The sequence below is a fragment of the Trichechus manatus genome, unplaced genomic scaffold (assembly GCF_000243295.1).
Source record: "Trichechus manatus latirostris isolate Lorelei unplaced genomic scaffold, TriManLat1.0 scaffold00015, whole genome shotgun sequence".
Classification (NCBI taxonomy): domain Eukaryota; kingdom Metazoa; phylum Chordata; class Mammalia; order Sirenia; family Trichechidae; genus Trichechus; species Trichechus manatus.
In genome coordinates, this window is record NW_004443951.1 from 21531199 (window position 1) to 21539321 (window position 8123).

Genomic DNA, 8123 nt, shown 5'->3' on the forward strand with positions numbered 1-8123 from the left:
ATGTCATAAAACAACATGTGTACTTCTGTTTCATGAGAAACTATTTGTTCTGTAAGCCTTCACCTGAAGTACAATAAAAAAAATTAAATTAAAAAAAAAAGAGATGTTGAAAAAGTATTCAATAAAATCCCACACTCATTCCTATTTAAAACAAACACACACAACTGTTAGTAAGCTGAGAATAGAAGGAAATTTCCTGAATGAGTTAATAAATGAAACTAACTGAATTAATATATGTAAAACAGTTTCAACATTAACTAGCACATAGTAAGCATTATAATAATTTTAGATATTGTTATTGTTATTATCACCTTTCCATAACTTGATAAAAAGTATCTACCAGGAACTAAAGGCAAACATTGTACTTGTAGTGGAGGTTCACTTGAAGGATATACCCACATCATGAACCCCCCCACAAAGGCAAGCTATAAATATGTAAATGTTATATCCAGATGAATTCTATTAAATTAGTTTATATTACATATAGATGTATCCTTTTAAGTTGAACAGGTTACTGTAATATGTGCCAGCTGTACTACCCATGCAAGCAAGGGGGTAACTGAAAGTATCTGGGGCAGCTCCTTAGTCTCCATGATACTCACCTCATACAAACTGCTAACGTTTTGGCCACGGCATTTCCATGAGCCCAAGGAAGATCAGCTGCAGAATATAGTCTCCAAGATGTCTTGCTGTTTGCCAAATGAAGCATCTCTAAGTAAACAATTTGTTTAGGTAATACATTCATGCACCTGATAATTGAGGGTCAATCCATCAAACTGCTGTTAAAATGTACAGTGAAAAACTGCAAACTCCACTACAATAAAGAACAAGTAAAGCATGCCAATTATCACCTCTAATCATCGGCATTGTATTAGAATACTTAACTACTAATGAGGATAAGAAAAAGAGATGAGGCATCATCTTGGAAAAAAGAGGCAATACAGTCATTATTTGAAGATGAAAGATGCTACCTAGAAAATCTAAGTGAACCAACTTAAAAATTACTAGACTGTTATAAGAGAGTTAATAAAATGGTTACATATATAATTATCATATAAAAATCAATAGCTTTCCTATAGACCAACAATAACTTACTAGAATGTTGTTGTTAGGTGCCATTGAGTTGACTCTGACTCAATAGCGACCATATGTACAACAGAACAAAACACTGTCCTGTCCTGCACCATCCTCATGATCGTTGTTATGCTTGAGCCCACTGTTGCAGCCACTTTGTCAATCAATCTCGTCCAAGGTCTTTCTCTTTTTTTGCTGACCTTCTATTTTACCAAGCATGATGTCCTTCTCCAGGGACTGATCCCTCCTGATAACATGTCCAAAGTATGTGAGATGCCATCTCTCCATCCTTCTAAGAAGCATTCTGGTTGTACTTCTTCCAAGACAGACCTGTTCATTCTTTTGGCAGTCCATGGTATATTCAATATTCTTCACCAATACCACAATTCAAAGGCATCAGCTCTTCTTTGGTCTTCCTTGTTCATCATCTACCTTTCACATGCATATGAGGCGATTGAAAACATCATGGCTTGGGTTAGGCACACCTTAGTCTTCAAGGTGACGTCTTTGTTTTTTAACACTTTAAAGAGGTCTTTTGCAGCAGATTTGCCTAATGCAGCGCTTGGTTTGATTTCTTGACTGCTGCTTCCATGGGTGTTGATTGTGGATCCAAGTAAAATGAAATCCTTGACAACTTTAGTCTTTTCTCCATTTATCATGATGTTGCTGATTAGAATATATCATGGAAAAGAATCAATTCACAATAGCTGCAAAATCTATTTTAAAAAAAACAATAAATAAACTTAACAAGAAATGTGAAGGTCCTATCTTAACGGAATTATAAAGTTTTACTCTAAGATGTAAAAGATCAGAATAAATAAAGACTCATGGAAAATCATTTATTTTAAAGATGTCAGTTCTCCCCAAATTAATCTATTTTTAAAAGTAAAACTTGGCAGGCTGACAGAAAACATGAAAATAGCCAAAAATATTGGAAGAGGAGGAGGGATTTACCATAACAGGTATCAACATGTGTTATAAAGCTATAATTATTCAAATAGAATATTATTGGACCATGAATATATGAACATCAATAGAATAGAGTCCAAAACCAGATATCTATCTGTATATTTACTGATCTATACATTTATCAGAATTTAGCACATGATAAAAACAGCATTTTAAATCAGAAGGGGAAAAAATGGCTATAACAAATGTTGTTGTTTTCTATTTAGAAAAAAATAACGTTTCAACCAGTGTTCACACCATACACAAAAATAGTTTGATTAAAACAGATAAAACTTAAAACTAAAATAATAATAGGAAATATAGAATATTTCCAAATTTTGGTGGTAGGAAAGGCATTCTTAAATAAGACATACAATTCAGAAGCCATAAAGATGAAGGCTGATAAGATTTAATTACATAAAAACCTGAAACGTCTATACGACAAAAACTACCATAAAATTAACAGTAGAGAGCTCCTACAAATCCATAAAGAAAAGACTAACAATACAGTGAAAAAACAGGCAATTCACAGAAGAAATAAAAATGCAAACAAACATACAAAAAGGTATACAATTATTAGCAATCTGGAAATGCAAAAGACAAAAATTATACATCCAAAGCTTAAAAAATATAAAAAGATCGATTATATCCAGTTGGTAAAGGTAAAGGAAATTAATACTCTCGAACAGTATAGGTGGAATTATAAATTGGGACTTTTTTGGAAGGTATTTTGTCAGTGTCAATCAAAATTTTAATTGTGTGATTTTTCGCAACGGGTTTGCCGCCAGAACACAGGTGTTGGTGAAAACTATCACAGACTCTAAGCCAAAATGGGAAAGGAAAAGACCCATATCAACATCGTCGTCATTGGACACGTAGATTCGGGCAAATCTACCACTACTGGTCACCTGATCTACAAATGTGGTGGGATCGACAAAAGAACCATCGAAAAATTTGAGAAGGAAGCTGCTGAGATGGGAAAGGGCTCCTTCAAGTATGCCGGGGTCTTAGATAAACTGAAAGCTGAACGCGAGCGAGGCATCACCATTGATATCTCCCTGTGGAAATTTGAGACCAGCAAGTATTACGTGACCATCATTGATGCCCCAGGACACAGAGACTTCATCAAAAACATGATTACAGGAACATCACAGGCTGATTGTGCTGTCCTGATTGTTGCTGCTGGTGTTGGTGAATTGGAAGCTGGTATCTCCAAGAATGGGCAGACCCGTGAGCATGCCCTTCTGGCTTACACACTGGGTGTGAAACAACTCATTGTTGGTGTTAACAAAATAGATTCCACTGAGCCACTGTACAGCCAGAAGAGATATGAGGAAATTGTTAAGGAAGTCAGCACCTACATCAAGAAAATTGGCTACAACACTGACACAGTAGCATTTGTGCCAATTTCTGGTTGGAATGGTGACAACATGCTGGAGCCAAGTGCTAACATGCCTTGGTTCAAGGGATGGAAAGTCACCCATAAGGATGGCAATGCCAGTGGAACCACGCTGCTTGAAGCTCTGGATTGCATCCTGCCACCAACTCGCCCAACTGACAAGCCGCTGCGTCTGCCTCTCCAGGATGTCTATAAAATTGGTGGTATTGGCACTGTCCCTGTGGGTAGGGTGGAGACTGGTGTCCTCAAGCCTGGGATGGTGGTCACCTTTGCTCCAGTCAACGTCACCACTGAAGTAAAGTCTTGAAATGCACCATGAAGCTTCGAGTGAAGCTCTGCCTGGGGACAATGTAGGCTTCAATGTCAAGAATGTCTCTGTGAAAGATGTTCGTCGTTGCAATGTGGCTGGTGACAGCAAAAATGACCCACCAATGGAAGCAGCTGGCTTCACTGCTCAGGTGATCATCCTGAACCATCCAGGCCAAATCAGTGCTGGCTATGCACCTGTGCTGGACTGTCACACAGCTCACATTGCTTGCAAGTTTGCTGAGCTCAAAGAGAAGATTGATCACCGTTCTGGAAAGAAGCTAGAAGATGGCCCCAAATACTTGAAGTCTAGTGATGCTGCCATCATTGACATGGTTCCTGGCAAGCCCATGTGTGTTGAGAGCTTCTCTGATTATCCTCCTCTGGGTCATTTTGCTGTTCGAGACATGAGACAGACAGTTGCCGTGGGTGTCATCAAGGCCGTGGATTAAGGCTGCTGGAGCTGGCAAGGTCACCAAGTCTGCTCAGAAAACTCAGAAGGCTAAATGAATGTTACCCATAACACCTGCCACTCCGGTCTTAATCAGTGGCGGAAGAACAGTCTCAGAACTGTTTGTCTCAATTGGCCATTTCAGTTTAATAGTAAAGACTGGTTAATGATAACAATGCATCGTAAAACCTTCAGAAGGAAAGGAATGTTTTGTGGACCATTTGTTTCTTTTTTGTGTGGCAGTTTTAAGTTATTAGTTTTTAAAATCAGTAGTTTTTAAATGGAAACAACTTGACCAAAAATCTGTCACAGAATTTTGAGACCCATTAAAACAAAGTTTAAAGAGAAACCTGTGTCTTCCTTTGGTCAACACTGAAGCTTTCTAATTCTCGTGTTTGCTGAAACTATTCCAGGGTTAACTGAAATGGTTCATGCAGCAATTGAGTGGTTTTTTCACCTTTCTAAGGGGAGGGGTTTTTAAGGACTTGGTGGAAAATCTATTGGAGTGGGGTTGCCTGCAACGCCTATTATTGATGAGGATTGAGAAAGCAAAAGAGTAGTAACGTTATATAAGCTGCCTTGTAAGAAGGCTAAGTTCTGTAATAAAGGCCGTATTACATAAAGAAAAAAAAATTTTAATTGTGTCTTCTCTCGAATGCTTAATTCCATTCTAGGTCTTTATTCTAGAGACACTTGAATTTTTGCACACATTCACAACATATACAAGGACGTTTGTTCATTGAAGCATCGATTGCAATAGGAAAAAAATCAGAAATTACCTTAACATTCATCAAAGGGAATGATTAAAAAATTATGTTACATTCATATTATGGACTAATATGCAACAAAGAAAGGAAGAAGTCCAAGCTGCACTGAAGACACTGGTGAAAAACAAGGCACCAGGAACTGACTGAAGACAAACTGAGATGTTTCAACAAACAGATATGAGTCTGTCAGTTTGTCGTACTGTGGGGGCTTGCATGTTGTTGCGATGCTGGAAGGTATGCCACCGGTATTCAAATACCAGCAGAGTCACCCATGGCAGACAGGTTTCAGCTGAGCTTCCAGACTAAGAACAGAGTAGGAAGAAGGACCCGGCAAGTCTACTTCTGAAATGAATTAACCAGGGAACACCTTATGAATAGCAGCGGAACATTGTCTGATATAGTGCCAGAAAATGAGCCCCTCGAGTTGGAAGGCACTCAAAATACGACTGGGGAAGAGCTACCTCCTCAAAGTAGAGTCAACCTTAATGACACGGATGGAGTCAAGCTTTCAGACCTTCAATTGCTGATGTGGCAGGATTCAAAATGAGAAGAAACAGCTGCAAACATCCATTAATAATCGGAACATGGAATGTACGAAGTACAAATCTAGGAAAATTGGAAATTGTCAAAAATGAAATGGAATGCATAAACATCAATTTCTTAGGCATTAGTGAGCTGAAATGGACTGGAGTCAGACAATCATATGGCCTACTATGGCAGGAATGATGACTAGAAGAGGAATGGCGTTGAATTCATTGCCAAAAAGAACATTTCAAGATCTATCCTGAAGTACAACACTGTCAGTGATAGGATACTATCCATACGCCTACAAGGAAGACCAGATAATATGACTATTATTCAAATTTAGGAACAACCACTAAGGCCAAAGATGAAGAAATTGAAAACTTTTACCAACTTCTGCAGTCTAAAATTGATGGGATATGCAATCAGGATGCATTGATAATTACTTCTTTATATCACCTTGACTTCCTCTTCATACGGAAAATCTATGTCTACATTTTTTAAGTCCCTCTTTTTTGTTTTAACGTTGTCATCTTTTACATATTGACATCTGTTTCCCTATTTTCAGCATTTTGGCAACTCCTCGATGCTTTCAAACCATCTCTCCCTCCCCCTGCCACTCAGTCTGGTTCCTCAACTCTGCCTTTGATGTTCAGGGCTCCCAGATTGCCATATATAATCAAATCACTTGTTTTTTCAGGTCTTTGTTGTAAGAGGGTCCAACGGAAGCATCTGACTACTCTACCATCTTGGCCCCACCTCAGTATGCATTGATAATTACTGGTGATTGGAATGCAAAGGCTGGAAACAAAGAAGAAGGATCAGTAGTTGGAAAATCTGGCCTTGGTGAAAGAAACGATGCCGGAGATTGTGTGATAGAATTTTACAAGACCAACAACCTCTTCATTGCAAATACCTTTTTTCACCAACGTAAACGGTGACTATACACGTAGACTTCGCCAGATGGAATACACAGGAATCAAATTGACTACATCTGTGGAAAGAGACGATGGAGACGCTAGATATCATCAGTCAGGATAAGGCCAGGGGCCAACCGCAGAACAGACCATCAATGCAACTTGCTCATATGCAAGCTCAAGCTGAAACTGAGGAAAATTAGAACAAGTCCACGAGAGCCAAAGTACTACCTTGAGTATATCCCACCTGAATTTAGAGACCATCTCAAGAGTAGATTTGACTCGTTGAACACTAATGACCAAAGACCAGACCAGTTGTGGAATGACATCAAGGACATCATACATGAAGAAAACAGGAGGTCTTTAAAAAGACAGGAAAGAAAGAAAAGACCAAAATGGATGTCAGAAGAGGCTCTGAAACTTGCTCTTGAACGTCGAGTATCTAAGGAAACCAAAGAAATGACGAAGTAAAAGAGCTGAACAGAAGATTTCAAAGGGGGGCTAGAGAAGACAAGTAAAGACAATGCAAAGACCTGGACCTACAAAATCAAAAGGGAAGAACACACTCGGCATTTTTCAAGCTGAAAGAACTGAAGAAAAAATTCAAGCCTCGAGTTGCAATACTGAAGGATTCTATGGGGGAAAATATTAAATGACGCAGGAAGCATCAAAAGAAGATGGAAGGAATACACAGTCACTATACCAAAAAGAAGTCGTCAATGTTCAACCATTTCAGGAGGTAGCATATGATCAGGAACCTATGGTACTGAAGGAAGAAGTCCAAGCTGCACTGAAGGCATTGGCGAAAAACAAGGCTCCAGGAATTGATGGAATACCAATTGAGATGTTTCAACAAACAGATGCAGCACTGGAAGTGCTCACTCGTCTATACCAAGAAATTTGGAAGACAGCTGTCTGGCCAGCTGACTGGAAAAGATCCATATTTATGCCTATTTCAAAGAAAGGTGATCCAAAAAAATGTGGAAATTATCAACCAGTATCATTAATATCACACGCAAGTAAAATTTTGCTGAAGATCATTCAAAAGCGGCTGCAGCAGTACACTGACAGGGAACTGCCAGAAATTTAAGCTGGATTCAGAAGAGGATGTGGAACCAGGAATATCATTCCTGATGTCAGACGGATCCTGGCTGAAAGCAGAGAATACCAGAAAGATGCTTACCTGTGTTTTACTGACTATGCAAAGGCATTCGACTGTGTGGATCATAACAAATTATGGATAACATTGCGAAGAATGGGAATTCCAGAATACTTAATTGTGCTCATGAGGAATCTGTACATAGATCAAGAGACAGTTTTTTGAACAGAACAAGGGTATACTGAGTGGTTTAATTCAGGAAAGGTGTGCATCAGCATTGTGTCCTTTCACCATACCTATTCAATCCATATGCTGAGCAAATAATCCAAGAAGCTGGACTATATGAAGAACGGGGCATCGAGATTGGAGGAAGACTAGTTAACAACCTGCATTATGCAGATGACACCACCTTGCTTGCTGAAAGTGAAGAGGACTTGAAGTACTTACTGATGAAGATCAAATACTACAGCCTTCAAGATGGATTACACCTCAACATAAAGAAAACAAAAATCCTCACAACTTAGGGAACCCAAGGTTGAGTAAGGATATTGTTGATGTGTTGTGAGATTGTTAACCATTGTCACAGGGCAACATTTGTAGTAACTGTTAAATGAGAAACTATTTTGTTCTCTAAGCCTTC

At 38.7% G+C, this 8123-nt stretch overlaps 1 pseudogene across 1 annotated transcript; it reads left to right on the forward strand.

Annotated features, from left to right (window-relative positions):
* Window positions 1-2823: 2823 nt before the first annotated feature.
* Window positions 2824-4237, forward strand: LOC101345776 (elongation factor 1-alpha 1 pseudogene; annotated as a pseudogene). The gene has a single exon (XR_186512.3). The product of XR_186512.3 is annotated as an elongation factor 1-alpha 1 pseudogene (transcript).
* Window positions 4238-8123: the final 3886 nt, after the last annotated feature.